Source organism: Paramormyrops kingsleyae, chromosome 4 (assembly GCF_048594095.1).
Source record: "Paramormyrops kingsleyae isolate MSU_618 chromosome 4, PKINGS_0.4, whole genome shotgun sequence".
NCBI classification, from domain to species: Eukaryota; Metazoa; Chordata; class Actinopteri; order Osteoglossiformes; family Mormyridae; genus Paramormyrops; species Paramormyrops kingsleyae.
The window spans coordinates 19,643,409-19,660,742 of NC_132800.1; the positions used below are offsets into that span (position 1 = coordinate 19,643,409).

The following is a 17,334-nucleotide window of genomic DNA, read 5'->3' on the forward strand; positions in this document are numbered from 1 at the left end:
ACCCAGCCTCAGCATGTCTGTAGGTCCTTGAGCAAGGCCCTTAACCCCCAGCTCCCTGGGTGCCATTCACAGACAACTTGTTTACAAAGAGCAAGTTGAGGGAGGCATAAAAAAGAGTAAAGTGATGATTATTATTATTAAGTTAGAATTTATTTATTTTATTATCCTACATAGCATATCCTGGCTTCCAAAAATCTTATAAGGCGCTTTCACACTGAAGTTCTGGAACCTGGTCCCAGTTTAAAAGTCCCTGGGCTGTCTTGACCTGGAACTTTGGTAGCTCCTGGCCACTTTCATGTGTCACTTCCACCGCACAACAGAAAGTGGGACCTTTTTGCCGCATAAGCGTCGGAGATGTAAAAAGTTCGTAGGTTAAACTTTATCACAGTTTCATATAGGTCAGTGTGATATGGCGATATATTCAATGAGGAAATAAAAACATAATATTTCATATTATTCTCTACCATTTATTTTGTGATGTTGCAAAATACACAATATATGGCAACATATTTTCTATCATTTGGATGACAGTTTTGCAAGGGTACACACCACCACATGAGATATGGCACTTGTATGGAAGTTTTTACTGGACCCACAGAAGACAATCCGCAAATATGTTTTATGTATTGCAGCAGTTGATTTTTCAGTAAAATCAATTTGAAATGGAGACTTCTGTTCGGACATTCGTTCATTTCATCCATCTACGAAGAAGGTACAGTTAAGTTCATAATAACCTCCGCGCTACAATATTAATTGACAAATTAAATGTAATTGGGGTCCAAAATAATTCCATCTGTTACGATTTTTACTCTGCTACTTCTCTTTTTGTGGTACCCCGACATGGTAAAACTTATTACCATTATTCTAGTGTGAAATATGAATTGATCATATCAACAACCTAGTTGATTGAATTCCATCCATCCATCACCGTAACTGCTTAATCCCAACTGGGGTCGCGGTGGGGACCGGAGCCTATCCCGGTAACAATGGACGCATTGCAGTTGACAACCCAGGGCAGCCGCCAACACACCGCAGGGCGCACACACACACACACACACATACTCACACACACACACATACTCACACACACACACACACACATACTCACACACACACACAGGCACACACACACAGACACACACACACACTCACAGACACAAACACTCACAGACACACACACAGGCACTCACACACATACACGGGCACTCACACAGGCACACTCACAGACACACGGGCACTCACACACACACACTCACAGACACACGGGCACTCACACACACACACTCACAGACACACGGGCACTCACACAGACACACTCACAGACACACTCACACAGACAGACACTCACACACACATACACACACTCACACAATTACGGAGCCAACTTAGAGTTGCCAATTAACCTACCATGCACAGTGAGAGAAAACCGAAGCCCTCGGTGGAAACCCACGCGAACTAAACATAGAAAGGTCCTACGCCCAACCCGGGGAACAAACCCAGGACCTTCTTAGCAGAGCTAACCACTGCGGTACCGTGCCGCAACAAGAAAGGGTTAGTTATATAGACTAATAACGTATTTTGTACATTATATCTCTCCTGCATATCTGCCTCGCATCAAACGCAGAAGCGGTCTAAGCAAAAATGGACTCGGACACATTGACACGTCGCAGTACATGTATACATTACTTATATATATTACTCTTCATTGTTGTATACTGATTTTGAATAAATGTTCAAAAATCTCTTCAAACGTGCTTTTACTTCGTCATTATGTGTGATTCAATTAACAATAGTCTTACCTTACAATGCAAAATGTCTTCCTATTACTCCAGAATCTTATTCGTGTTCACTGTTGTTCGTGTTCAGGTCTTTCTCATAATCAGCTACCATTATTTCAGTAGAACCCATAAAATATCTGTACTATTGTAATTTTGAAGTGGGTAGCAGCAGTGGAGTCTAAAATCCTGCGCAAGAGGTTCTAAAGTAAGAGAAAAAAGTACTGATATCCTGTAATCCCCTATCAGCTGCAGGAGGTATGTTTGGCAGAGTGTGGCACGCCATGTATCTGCATGTCCACCTTGTGCCAATAAGCCTTTGAAATTCTAGGGGCTGATGTAGTGGATATATTTCTTTCTGAACTCAAATTCAAATTCAAGCTCAAATGCCTATATACACATCTGTCTCTGCGAGCGGGTTTATCTATCCTTATGGGGACACAATGTCCCCATAATGTGATAAATATCCGTTTTTTTTTTCCTTACGGGGACCGGTTTCCTGGTCCCCATAAAGGAAAACTCTATTTTACAAAAATCGGTGACTGCTATGAAAAAACTAAAAATGCAAAAACTCTTGTATTTTGTTTGCTTACTTATGGTTATGGTTAGGGCAGGGTAGGGGTTAAGGTTGTCATAGTTAGCGTTAGCATTTTTCCCATTGAAATGAATGAGCGGTCCCCATAAGGATATGTTTACCCTACATGTGCGTGTGTGTGTGTGGGTCGGTGTGATACACACACACCACCTCCAGTTATTCAGCTACACTGTGGGTAGAATTTGACTTAGGCCTATTGTTTACCGATTATTGAAATCAGACTTGCGTACTATTTTCTTTGAACACCTTTCAGATTGGAGAACACAGAACAGATCCGTGAGATCCGTGGTAAAGCCACTAATTTACAGTTTTTGCCTATTGCTTACACACTAAATCTGAATGCTTACACCAAAGCCTCAATACCTAAACTTCTTGTATCTTATCTTAAACACAATGTAACCATAGCTTAAACACATTTTCAACTTTGCACTTTGTTTACAATTCTGTAACACACTTATTGCAAAACACTAAACACGTTTTCTACATTAGACACTTTGTTCAAAAATGAAATCACCTGTTATCATTGAGAAAACACTCTGTTCAAAAAGCACAACTCATCTGGCAATTGTACACACTTACTGTACATACACACCTGAAATCACTTTCACAGAAAACAGAACACCAATCATTCTGAGCCTTAGCACTACAATTAGACCTCAGGTGAGACATTTTGAGAACTTTGCAAGCATGGAGGCAATGAGAGTGAGAGGAAGAGGAGGACAAAGACAGAGAGGAGTCGGACGTGGAAGAGGACGAGGACAAAGACAAGGACCAGTGCGGAGACGTGTGTCAGATGACATCAGGGCTACTCTGGTGGACCACGTGATCAATCATGGCCTGTCCATGAGGGAGGCTGGGCAAAGAGTCCACCCTAATCTCAGTCGCTACACAGTAGCATCGATAATAAGGACATTCCGACTGGAGGACAGGTTAGGGCTGGGCGATAAAACGATTACGATATGTATCGCGATAGACACGTGATCGATATCAATAAAAAATGTGTTCGATAAAACGTTCGATATTTTTTATTCTTCGTCGGAAGAAAACAGAGGTTGCGAAGCTAGTTTGGATCCGAACAGGTGTTCCGGGCAATTCGGTTTCCCTATGTTTCCCCTGTCTATCGGGAAATAATGTTTCCCCTAATATTAAATCAAAGAGGTATGTGAAATGTCTGAAAATCACTCAAGTACATTATTACATGTGAATACTGTATTGTTATTAGTACCGAGGCCCAGAGTTGCTGTATACCTGTTTTAACAGGGGGGAACCAAATATCCTGGATGTCAGGAAATAATGTTTCTCCTAATATTTAGGCAAATATGTATGTGGGATGTCTGAAAATCACTCAGGTACAGTATTACATGCGAATACAGTAGTTCGTCACGCATAATATAGTCTTATAAGAAATACTATACCGTTTTCATAAAGAAATATCTCTATCCAGCGAATTAAATACTTTCATTTATTATCAGTAAAAACAAAAAACATGTGATGTTTTAAAATATGTGGCTTGTTTACCTCAAGAGCTTCGTAAAAAGACATGAAAACAACAGCGAAACCGTGTACAAATCAGCGCGCGACAGGGGAAACATAGGGAAACTGAATTGCCCGGAACACCGGAAACGCAGCTGTCATAAATGGTCGTAGCACAGCAAAACAACTGCTTTATGGAAGTTTTGCCGGTTTTTTGTGAATCACTGTGACGGTCGCCTCGCCCTTCCCTAACGCCGCTCGCCCCCCGTCTCCTGAATATTAAGTTATAGGTCTGTATCCTTTCGGTTTGTATGTGTCATGTTGTCCGGTTTTTCGCGTATCCCGTGTTTCGTTTCGAGTCTGCCGTGTCTTTTGTTTCCCCTTCTCTCTTTCCTCTCTGTGTTTACGGCGCACTTCCGGGTTCCGGCTCCCTACGTATCGCGTCTTCCTCGTTAGTGTTTGCATGTGTGTCTTTTCCTAGCACAAAACCTGGACTGAAAATATACTTGAATAGTTCAACTTCAAGTATGATTAGAGTAAGAATAACTTGAAGAGTTACTTTTTCATATTTCTGCAGGTTTTATATTTCAAACAATGTTACTGTACTGTATCAGGTTTGTTTTTTTATATTACAGATGTACTGTATCTCAGTCTACGTCAGTTTTATTTATGTTTACAAAACACTGCACATATTTTAAAAACACTTTATTTTCCATGGTTGTTGCCATGTTTAAAATAAAAATGTTTAAATGTAATATATTTTTCTCCTGGTCTTTATTTTAAATGGGTCATAAAAAATGTCAATAATTATCGATATCGACCGATATGAAACACTCATATCGTGATACAGTTTTCAGTCATATCGCCCAGCCCTAGGACAGGTATATCTTCAAGTTTCTACACCAGACTGTACCTACTGTATGTGTCACATGATTCTGTATCATATTACAGTATTACTGTACTAACTGTACTAAATGTACTAAATGGGTAGGAATAACATTGTGATGTTACAGTACTGTGTACAGTTGTGAAAAAAAGTACAGAAAGTACAGTATGTGAAAAAGAACCTAACCAATGACATCTTGTGGTGGCATTTTCAACAGAATGGTTAGACGACCGCCTCAAGGTGGAAGGAAACGGCTCTTCACTGAACAACAAGAGCTTGCCATCATTGAAATGGTGCGAGAAAATAATGCAATCCGACTTCGTGAGTTGCAACAACGCATAATTGCTGATAGAAATGTATTCAGCAATATCAACAGGGTCAGCACTTCTACACTAAGTCCCATCCTACAGAAACATAACTTCAGAATGAAGCAGCTGTATAGGGTGCCATTTGAGAGAAACAGTGTCAGGGTCAAGGATCTGCGCCATGATTATGTGCAGGTATGTGTCACTTTACTTTACATACTATATGTTGTGATGTGGGAATGAGGGTTTATGCTGCCTCCTGCCCTGCCTGCAGCTTGTAATTTTTGTCTATAGTGACCCAACCCAGCCCCTACTTGTGTGAAAATATATACAATATGTGTTTTCAGTAACACTATTCCATATTTTCTGTTACAGACAGTTCTGGATTTTGATGCCGCCGAACTGCCACATGAGTTCATCTACGTGGATGAGGCAGGCTTCAATCTAGCCAAAACCAGGCGTCTGGGCCGTAACATAGTTGGACAAAGGGCTGTTGTAAATGTCCCTGGGCAGCGTGGGGGAAATATCACCATGTGTGCTGCAATTAGTGTCCAAGGAGTCCTGCATCACCATGCCACTCTAGGTCCCTACAATACAGGACAGATCGTTGCATTTCTAGATGCACTACATGCAGTTGTGCAGGACAGACTAGAGCAGTCCAGGTTTGTTGTCATCTGGGATAATGTTAGTTTCCACCGGGCAGCTCTGGTCCGAGATTGGTTCAACAACCATAATCATTTCACAGTTTTATACCTGCCCCCTTACAGCCCCTTTCTAAATGCAATCGAGGAATTCTTTTCAGCGTGGCGGTGGAAAGTATATGATCGGCAACCACATGCCCGAATGACTCTTCTGCAAGCAATGGAAGAGGCATGTGGAGACATTGAGATAGGATCAATCCAAGGGTGGATTCGGCACACAAGGCGATATTTTCCCCGATGCCTAGCCCGTGAGGACATCGCCTGTGATGTTGACGAGGTCTTGTGGCCAGATCCAAACAGAAGGCGGGATCCATAAGCCCACTCCCCCACCACAAACACACACACACGCGCATGCACACACACACACACAAATAAAGCATATGTTTTCCCCCAAGAGCAATTTCTTCAGTGTTTTTTTTTTTTTTCTTTTGTTTTGTGATTCAATTTTTTTTTATTTCTGTAAGAATGTTTGTTTTTTTGTAAAAACTCTTGTTTGATTACTGCAGAAATTCTACTTTTGAGTTTTACAGAAAACTGAGTCTGAGCAAACTAGAAACACAAAGACTGCAGTGTTTTATATAAAGCCCATCAGTGTGTTGCTGCTGATATGAAAGAGTAATTCAAATGGTGCTTGTGTGTATGGTTTTGTTGCAAGAATTAGATTTTTAGAAAGGAGTGTAAAGTTTTGATTGCAGTGTTTCATTTTGGCATAGACGTGAGTTGTTAATCTCCAAGTGCTATATCTGATGGGTTTGTGTGTAGAGTTTTGACACAATGTGCCAAATTTAGCAAAAAGTGTGTAAGCAATAGGCAAAAACTGTAATAAAATATTAAGCCTTAAGTTACAGTTTTTTCCAATCATTTTCACACTTGTCTCAATACCATATCTACTTTTTCACAACACTTAACACAGTGGGCTGTACCAATACACAACTGAGCACATCACTTAACCTTTGGTGCAAAATGCCCTACAATCACCAAAACGTTTCATAATTCACCCAAAAGTGACTCATGCTGCCATAACAATGACAAATGCTGTCACCCAACAACACTGCTGGGGCACTCAATGTTCAATGGGCTAAAAAACACTAACAACTTTCAGCATTGCAAATTACATATATAAAGTGTGGCTGTATCCTCTAGTTTGGCACAAATTACTGTCATGTTGCACTGTAAAAATAAAATAAACAAGAACTACTTTTGCGTGTAAAAATTGTAATACCAACCAATTCTAAAATGCTGTAATATATTTCATTAGAAATCATGTAGGTGTTTCCGTTTCTTTTTTGCAGTATGTAAATATTTCATTCCTAGCAGAAAATGCCAATCCAAAGATGGCCCCTTTCGTACATATGGCAAATTGGCACTAACCAAACAAATTCCTAGATAGGTTCTTAGCTGAAATTTCAGGCAGTTTCATTCAGCTTTCCAGCTTCAATCATTGTAAAATGCTTGGGGTGATCTAGGGCAGGGGTCTCCAACTCCAGTCCTGGAGAGCTACTGTCCAGTAGGTTTTCTATCCTAGCTGGCTTCTGATGAGTCACACCTATACTCAAGTAAATACCAGGAACAGGTGTGGCTCATCAGAAGCCTTTTGAACAGATTATCTAAACGTCTGAAAAATTGGCTGTAGTTGTACAAAGTTTTGCTGGTGGCGAACACTGACTGAGAGAAGTATTCATGAGATTTGGGGGAAGTGGTGATTGAATGCATATTGTGTCAAAGCAATGCAAACGTATACATAGTTTAGCTCACATGGTCCAATGGTATGGTGCATGTGTTACAGTTTTTTCCAATCATTTTAACGCGTGTCTCAATACCATGTCCACTTTTTCAAAACACTTAACACATGCACCATACCATTGGACCATGTGAGCTAAACTATGTATACGTTTGCATTGCTTTGACACAATATGCATTCAATCACCACAATTTCATGAATACTTCTCTCAGTCAGTGTTCGCCACCAGCAAAACTTTGTACAACTACAGCCGATTTTTCAGACGTTTAGATAATCTGTTCAAAACAGTTAACTTTCAGGTCAAAACCTAATGAAATTTAGAGCACTGTCAATTGAAATATGCTGCATTTTGACAGACAAAGGACACTATGCACGTGCACTAACACAAATAATTGTGCTTTTAGCAGAAATTTCCTAATTTTGTTTTTGTTTGCTGCTTCGTTACCATCTACACCATCTATACGAATGAGGCCATGGAGTGTCCCTTTCCTTTTTGCAAGGCAACACAATGTAATCTGTGCAAAAACAGTGGGTATGGCAACACATATATTACAGTACAACATTTACATGTATTCATTTAGCAGGCACTTTTATCCAAAGCGACTTACAGTGAAGTACTATATCTACAGAGACAGTCCCCCTGGAGCAAGTTGGGGTCAAGGGCCTTGCTCAGGGGCACAATGATGGCACCTCCTGGGAGTGAACTCACAATCTTCCGGGGTTCCTAATGAGAGCCCAGCCAGATCCCTAACTACTAGACCACTACCATCCCCCTAGATCAGAGATCTCCAAGTCCGGTCCTGGAGAGCTACTGTCCAGTAGGTTTTCTATCCTACCTGGCTTCTGATGAGCCACACCTGTTCCTGGTATTTACTTGAGTAAAGGTGTGACTCATCAGAAGCCAGGTAGGATAGAAAACCTACTGGACAGTAGCTCTCCAGGACTGGAGTTGGAGACCCCTGCCCTAGATCACCCCAAGCATTTTACAATGGTTGAAGCTGGAAAGCTGAATGAAAACACACACCAGCCTGAAATTTCAGCTAAGAACCTATCTAGGAATTTGTTTGGTTAGTGCCAATTTGCCATATGTACAAAAGGGGCCATCTTTGGATTGGCATTTTCTGCTAGGAATGAAATATTTACATACTGCAAAAAAGAAACAGTAACACTTACATGATTTCTAATGAAATATATTGCAGCATTTCAGAATTGGTTGGTATTACAATTTTCACATGCAAAAGTAGTTCTTGTTTATTTTATTTTTACAATGCAACATGACAGTAATTTGTGCCAAACTGGAGGATACAGCCACACTTTATATATGTAATTTGCAATGCTGAAAGTTGTTAGTGTTTTTTAGCCCAATGAACATTGAGTGCCCAGTAGTGTTGTTGGCTGACAGCATTTGTCATGGTTATGGCAGCATGAGTCACTTGTGAAACGTTTTGGTGATTGTAGGGCATTTTGCACCAAAGGTTAAGTGATGTGCTCAGGTGTGTATTGGTACAGCCCACTGTGTGAAGTGTTGTGAAAAAGTGGACATGGTATTGAGACAAGTGTGAAAATGATTGGAAAAAACTGTAAGTGGTGTGAAAAAGTGGACATGGTATTGAGACACGCGTTAAAATGATTGGAAAAAACTGTAAACCCGGATGTTTCGGCACACTAGCAGTTATCCCCAACACTTACAAAAACATAAACTTAATATAGCTTCAAAATATTATAGCCTAGCCCCCCGGTCCATGTTTACAAAGTAATTGTGTTGAGTATAATCTTACCTTAAAATGCAGAATATCTTTATATTATTCCAGAATCGTGCTCATGTTTCTTGGTAAAATGGCGATTCTTTCTTTAAAATGGTGACACTTTCATTTTCATGTAGACAGGAAATTATCAGTTCCGTATCATACAAAAGATGGACACGGACTCAGCAGCACAGCGTAGGGGTTTTTTTTTGGGGGGGCGGGGGGATATTATCCATGTAACTTACAGTTTTTCTCAAATGCTAAAACACAAAAGCCAATCCTCTAAACCAAATGACCAGTTGTATAAACACATTTACTAAATCTAGCCATCATTTTCCAATATCATAAACACATTTCACATGAAGACACAATTCACAAAACATAATCCTCCGTTCTCATAAATCTAAACACATTTTTCCTTGCTAAAACACAAGTTGCAAAAGAACTCTGCTCATATTCTCAAATGAAAGCTCATGTGATGCAAAATGCTTGCCACAGTCAGCAATATTTGAACACAATGAACACACCTGGCGTCATTCATTACACACAACGACTCAAAATTGAAGACACTTGTTGCTAATGCTGTGACCACATGTATAAAAGCACGTTCAGAGTGCACAGTTTGCTGAAGATTCCAAACAAACACAATGGATGAAGGCAGAGTCAGGGGAAGAGGAATTCGAGTCAGAGGAGGGAGAAGAGCTGGCCATGGAAGAAGAGGAGCAGGCCAACGAGGAAGAGGAGGAGGCCAACAAGGGAGAGGAGAAGGTCCAGGAGGGAGAGCAAGACAACCTCGCACCATCATTACGGACGAGATGCGAGCAACAGTCATTGACCATGTCATTGTGAAGCAGGACACAATAGCCCAGCCAGATCCATAACCACTAGACCACCACCATCCCCCTAGATCAGGGATCTCCAAGTCCGGTCATCTGAAGCAGGACTAAGAGTCCGTCCAAACCTGAGTAGGTTCACCGTGGCCACCATTATCAGGGCATTCAGACAACACAACAGGTATTGTACTCTATTGCTGTCTTTGTCACAATACAGTTTTACAAGCCTGTGAAAGTAGTCTGTTGGTTTCAAATCAGTTGTCATTGCAAAACATGTCAATTTTTTTTTTTTTTTTTTTTTTTTGCCTCAGCAAAGAAACCGAATGGTGTGTCTTTCTATTTAAAGCGACCTAAAGAGGATGAAAAATTCCAGTGGTATGGAGTGAGTCCAGCCATAACAATCACCACCAAATAAAAATGTAACATGTCAATTGACAACACGTTTCTTTCTTTAGAGTTGAAAGAATACCACATAGAGGTGGGAGGGTTGCCATATTTACAGCGGCACAAGAAATCCTCATTGTGGATATGGTTCGTGAGAACAACCTCATCAGACTCCGGGAGATCAGAGACAAAGTCATTGCCGATAATGTCAACTTTGAGAGCATTGATGATGTCAGCTTGGCCACAATAGACCGAGTTCTCCGGCGCCAAAAGATGCGGATGAAACAGGTCTACAGTATAGGGTTCCCTTTGAGCGCAACTCTGCGCGACACAAAGACCTACATTACGAGTATGTGCAAGTAAGTATACATCCATGTTCACAGTACAGTTAGTGGACATACTGTGTTGCTCAGTGGCCTACATTACTTCTGGACAATACTGTGCTACCTGATTGACTGTTGTTCTGAACACCTGTGCATTTTCACTTTTTCACAGAGGATATTACAGTTGGACGCGATGGCCAGACCTCATGAGTATCTCTTCCTGGATGAGGCTGGCTTCAAGCTGCAGAAACGAAGGCAAAGAGGCCGTAACATCATTGGCCAAAGAGCCATCACTGAGGTTCCTGGCCAACGGGGGCGTAATATTACTCTTTGTGTGGCCATGGGTTCGGAGGGGCTTGTCCACCGGTATGCTGTCCTTGGGTCTTACAACACCCAACGTCTCCTCACCTTCCTAGAGGAGCTAAAAGACATCCTCCTGGACCGCCAACAACACCATCCTGGGCCCGCACATCACATTTATGTGATCATTTGGGACAATGTCCGCTTCCACAGAACAAACCAAATCAGAGAGTGGTTCACCACCAACAGTAACCACTCTTTAAACGTCTGTCTGCCACCCTACTCCCCTTTCCTGAACCCTATAGAGGAGTTCTTCTCATCGTGGAGATGGAAGGTTTATGACAGACAACCATACACTAGAGAGAACCTCCTTAGGGCAATGGAGCTGGCCTGTGTTGACATCCCAGTGGAGGCCTTCCAAGGATGGATTCGCCATTCCAGGGGGTTTTTCCCGCGGTGCCTGGCAAGAGACAATATAGCCTGCTATGTGGATGAGGTGATGTGGCCCGATGCAGCTCAGCGACATGATGCCGCACAGTGATTGTGGTGTGTGTGTGGTGTGAATAAAGTAAATAAAAAAACTTCACACCCTGATCATGTTTTCAAGAGTACTGTTGTGTGCAATAGATTCTGTTTTTGCATTGAGTTGTGTTACAGTAGTGTACATGCAGAATTTTCTATAGATTTATACTCTTCATATGAAACTCACAAATCTAAATGCCTAATCCTCTGCAGAGATCTAAGAAGATCCGTTACTGTAAAGTTTCTAAAAATATGCATTAGCAGTTATAAAACAAAGAACTTTCTCACAAATTGAGCATTGTGTTTTCAATTGTTTTGCTGTAGTGTGTAATGATGTGTATAGTGTTTACATTTTTGAAAGCTTCGAGCTGCTCTTTTGGTGTGAAAGTTTGAGTTTTGAAGTGAGAAGGTGTGGTTGTGTTTATGTAGCTTTAGAAAAGGGTGTTGTGTTTAGACATTGGGGAACATGGAGGAAACGTTTGTGAAATGTGTTTTAGCATTTGAGAAAAACTGTAAATCCCCACCAAAAATGATATGATACTGTATCTGTTCACGTCTGGAAGCTTAGAAATGAACTTATGAACAAAGGTAGGTCATCCCAGTTGGGTGCATAGACACAGATTAATACAACAGGAGTATGAAAACGGCAACCTGAAACAATGACGTATCTTCCTTACGTGTCTGACACAATGATGGATACGGTGAAGTGCACCTTTTTATGAATTAAAATAGCTGTTCCTCTCACCTTTGTGTTAAATTGAGAATGGAAAACTTGCCCAACCAATGACTTCATGAATCCCACATGAATCTGCCATTTGTAGATGTGTTTCCTGCCGAAACGCTGTATCTGTATTCATTCTTTTTAGGTGAGCAAGTATACGCGATCTTTAAACTGGTCCGTTCAGTCCCTGCGCGCTGTTAGACTGTGTCGTCATTCAGTATGATCCCCATATAGTTCTGACAGTGGAAGAAACTGTCCCTCAGTCTGCTGGTCTGGGACCAGACGCTGCAGCACCCTCTGCCTGACGGTAGCAGCCTGAAGAGTTTATGGCTGGGGTGACTGGGGTCTTTGATGAACTTCCCAGCTTTCCTCAGGCACCTCTTGATGTAGATGTCCTGGAGGGAGGGAAGCTCACCTCCAATAATCCCCTCAGAACACCACACCACTCTCTGCAGAGCTTCGCGGTTGTTCCAAACCTCTTCAGTCTCCTGAGAAATAAAAGACGCTGCTGCGCCTTCCTCACTGTTTGTCCGTGTGAGCTGTCCGTTTGAGGTCCTCTGCCAAGTGCACTCTGAGGAACGGAAGCTGATCACCCTCTCCAAAGCAGAGCCATTGATGGTGATGGGGGTGTGGGCTCCTTTCTGCTTTCTGAAGTCCACTATCAGTTCCTTGGTCTTAGCAACGTTGTGGGTGAGGTGGTTCTCCTGGCTGTGGTGTGTCAGGACCTCCTCCCTGTACGCCGTTTCGTTGCTGTAGGTGATGAGACCCACAACCTTGGTGTCGTCTGCGAACTTAACGATGATGTTGGAGCCATTAATGGCTGAGCAGTCGTGGGTGTAAAGTGAGTACAGGAGAGGCCTCGGTACACATCCCTGGGAAGCGCCGGTGTTCAGTGTCAAAGAGGGTGAGGTGATGCTGCCCAGTCTGACCGCCTGGCGTCTGACAGGAAGTTGAGGATCCAGCTGCACAGGGTGCTGCTCTGGCCCAGGTCTTGCAGTTTCCTGTACAGCCTTTAAGGAACAATGGTGTTCAACGTTGAGCTGTAATCTACAAACAGCATTCTCACATATGTGTCCCTCTTCTCCAGGTGGGATAGGGCAGTGTGGAGAGTCAGGGCTGTGGCGTCATCGGAGGACCTGTTCTGGCTGTATGCAAACTGCAGTGGATCCAGTGAGATCCAGTAATAGGGTTGAATGCTGCGTGCTTCATCGTGAGGGCAGTGCTAAGGTCCGGGTAAATCCTGACAGTATTTCCTTTGTCCTCCAGCCCACCTCAGCAGATGCTTCTTCTCCTGGAACCTATGAGAGCACACCATGAAGGGCCTGGGTGGGTGGTGTTGACCTGGTTTTAGGGTGAGGTATGCAGTTCGCTCTCAAGTTCTGGCGGTTTATTGAATAGCTTGGCATCCGTTATCTCCGATAGCGTTGCTGACACAAACGTGAGAGTCTCTTGGCCATTTTCACTGTCCTCTGGAATATTCATGATTCGCAGGTTTGCTCTGTATGATCAGTTTTCTAAATCGTCGATGCGGTCCAGCAGAGCCGTGTTCTGAATCTGCAGATAGATTTCTCAGCCGTGACCAACATGTCACGGGACACCGCTGCACCCAGACGGTTCCGGAAACTGTTCAGTCTCCCATAACCTGTTCTCAGAGGTCTGTAGTGGGCCAATAGATTCTTGGATAAGCGCTGAAATGTCGTCTTTAATACTGATTCGCTAGTTAGTTCTGAAACAAGCTTTATCATGGATGAGCTTTTGTTTTTTTCAGCTGAGTTTTTCTCCTTTTCTGCACCAACGCACGCCGTCATCGCGGCTAGTTTACTAGTGATACTAACCGTAGATCTCGTAGCAGGTGTAGACTGAACTTGTTTTTGCTTTGAACAACTCATTTCCTGCCTTGAAACCTCCTAATCAAGAGTACTGCTACCATGACAGCTTTTTGTTCGTTCGGATAAATGTATCAAGTGGAATGTTTGAAAAGTTGGTCAGGAGCCCCTCTTTCACACACCTCACTCCTCCATGACCAAACCGGAAGTCTGTCTGATGATTTTTAACATGAGTCTCCTCTGAAGCATGGTTATGTAGACCGTTAAACATCTTGCTTGCACAGATGGTAGTGCTCAGAGATGCCTGCCATCTTGATCAAGTGCATTTCAGTACAAAGTGCATATCTTGTAACAAAAGAAAAATCCATAGCACTGGCCAGGGAGAAATGATGAAATGTTATTTTGTTGTCAATTTAAATTCTTCAAATGTACAGGTGGCCTGACAAAGGTAGGACAGCATCTTGAGCTGATGAAGAGAAAACTCTTCTCACGCAGAGGAAACCCACATGAACATGAGGAGGACCTGTAATGTCCAGAAGCACAGCGGCAGCATGGGATCTGCAGAAGTGTGAGACACAGCACTAACCACTGATCACCAAATGTGACATTTTTAATTCAGTCGCAGATGAGTTAATCAAAGAGGAAATGGTTCTGGTCATTCTAAATTTGCACTGATTATTTAAATGCTGTATGTAGGGGAGCAGTTGGTGGATCAGCAGGTTTGGCCTATAATCATAAGGTTGCTGTTTGAATCCAGTGCATGACAGGGTAACCAGCTCTCTTCTGAGACTGTGCTTAAAGTGACCCCAAGCTTCACTTTAACTCACTTTATTTGCCATTGTACAAATGGCAAATAAATCTTCATTTTATATATACATATATACATTTTGTATATAGAGTGAAAAAGCTGAGATGTGTGCTAAATGCCACTTATTTCATTATTGTTATTGTTTTGAAAAAAAGCAAGTTTTTGCCCATTAAAATAACATCAGATTGATCAGAAATACTGTGTAGACATTGTTAATGTTGTAAATGGCTATCATAGCTGGAAATGGCTGTTTATCAATGTAACATCTACATAGGTGTATAGAGGCTCATTATCAGCATCAATTAGTCCTGTATCCCAGTGGAATGTTGTGTTTGCTAATGCAAGTTTATCATTTTAAAAGGTTAACTGATCATTAGAAAAGCCTTTTGCAATTATGCCAGCAAAGATGAAAATTGTTGTGCTGATTAAAGAAGCAATAAAACTGGCCTCCTTTGGACTAGTTGAGTATCTGGAGCATCAGCAATCATGGGTTCGATTACAAGCTCAAAATGGTCAGAAACAAAGAACTTTCTTCTGATACTCGTCAGTCTATTCTTGTTCTGAAAAATGAACGTTACTCCACGTGAGAAATTGCCAGGAAACTGAAGATTTCGTACAATACTTTGTACTACTTCCTTCACAGAGCAGCACAAACTGGCTCTAACCACAATAGGAAGAGGAACGGAAAACCCTGGTGCACAACTGAGCAAGAAGATATTTATCTTAGAGTGTGTAGTTTGAGAAACAGACGCCTCATAGATCTTCAACTGGCAGCCTTATTAGATAGATCCTGCAAAATAACAGTCTCAACGTCAGCAGGGAAGAGGCAACTCTGGGATGCTGGCCTTCTAGGGAGAATTGCAAAGGAAAAGCCATATTTCAGAATGCCCAACAAAATGAAAAGACTGAGATGGGCAAATGAACACAGGCATTGGACAGAGGAAGATTGGAAAAAGTGCTATGGATAGACAAATCTACGTTTGAGGTGTTCGGATCACAAAGAAGAACGTTTGTGAGATGCAGAACAAATGAAAAGACGCCGGAGAAGTGCTTGACAACATCCGTCAAACATGGTGGAGGCAATGAGATGGTCTGGGGCTGCTTTGGTGATGGTAAAGTGGAAGATTTGTAAGGGGTAAAAGGGACCTTGAAGTAGAAAGGCTATCACTGCATTTTGCAACGCCATACCATACCCTGTGAATAGCGCTTAATTTGAGGCAATTTCATCCTACAACAGAACAATGACCCAAGCACAGCTCCAAACTATGCAAGAACTATTTAGGGAAGAAGCAGTCAGCTGATATTCTGGGAAGGCTGTCCACAAGGTTTAGGGGTGTGTTTATGGGAATTTTTGACCAGCATTTGCGAGGTCAGGCACTGATGTTGGACGAGAAGGCCTGGTTCACAGTCTCCACTCTAATTCATCCCAAAGGTGTTCTGTCGGGTTGAGGTCAGGGCTCTGTGCAGGCCAGTGAAGTTCCTCCACACCAGACTCACTCATGCATGTCCTTATGGACCTTGCTTTGTGCACTAGTGCGCAGTCAGGAACAGGAAGGGGCCGTCCCCAAAGTAAGGAGCATGAAATTGTCCAAAATGGCTTAGAATGCTGCAGCATTAATTGTTCCTTTAACTTGTACTAAGGGGCCAAGCCCAACCCCTGAAAAACAAGCCCACACCATAATCCCCCCTCCACCAAACTTTACACTTGGCACAATGCAGTCAGGCAAGTACCGTTCTCCTGGCAACCGCCAAACCCAGACTCGTCCATCGGATTGCCAGACAGAGAAGAGTAATTCGTCACTCCTGAGAACACGTTTCCGCTGCTCTAGAGTCCAGTGGTTGCGTGTGTTACACCACTGCATCGAACGCTTTGCATTGCACTTGGTGATGTAAGGCTTGGATGCAGCTGCTCGGCCATTGAAACCCATTCCATGAAGTTCTCTATTCATTGTTCTTAAGCTAACCTGAAGACTACACGAAGTTTGGAGGTCTGTAGCTATTGACTCTGCAGACAGCTGGCGACTTCTGCACACTGTGCACCTCAGCAAGCGTTGACCCCGCTCTGTGATTTTACGTGGCCTAACACTTCATGGCTGAGTTGCTGTTGTTCCCAATTGCTTCCACTTTGTTATAATACCACTAATAATTAACCGTGGAATATTTAGTAGTGAGGAAATTTCACAAATGGACTTATTACACAGAGGACATCCTATCACGGTACCACACTTGAATTCACTGAGCTCCTGGTCGTGACCCATTCTTTCGCAAATGTTTGTAGAAGCAGTCTGCATGCCTAGGTGGCTGATTTTATACACCTGTGGCTATGGAAGTGACACCTGAATTCAATGATTTGGAGGGGTGTCCCAATACTTTTGGCAATACTGTATAGTGTATAT

General features: G+C 42.4%; 1 protein-coding gene across 1 annotated transcript in view; it reads right to left on the minus strand.

Annotated features, from left to right (window-relative positions):
- LOC111852867 (uncharacterized) overlaps nt 1-9,419 on the minus strand; it is a 51,833-nt gene extending 42,414 nt beyond the window's left edge. Inside the window, exon 1 of the mRNA XM_072710782.1 lies at nt 9,255-9,419. The gene's annotated coding sequence lies outside the window, so the exon portion shown is untranslated. The remainder of the gene's footprint in view (nt 1-9,254) is intronic.
- Between the last annotated feature and the right edge of the window lie 7,915 nt (nt 9,420-17,334).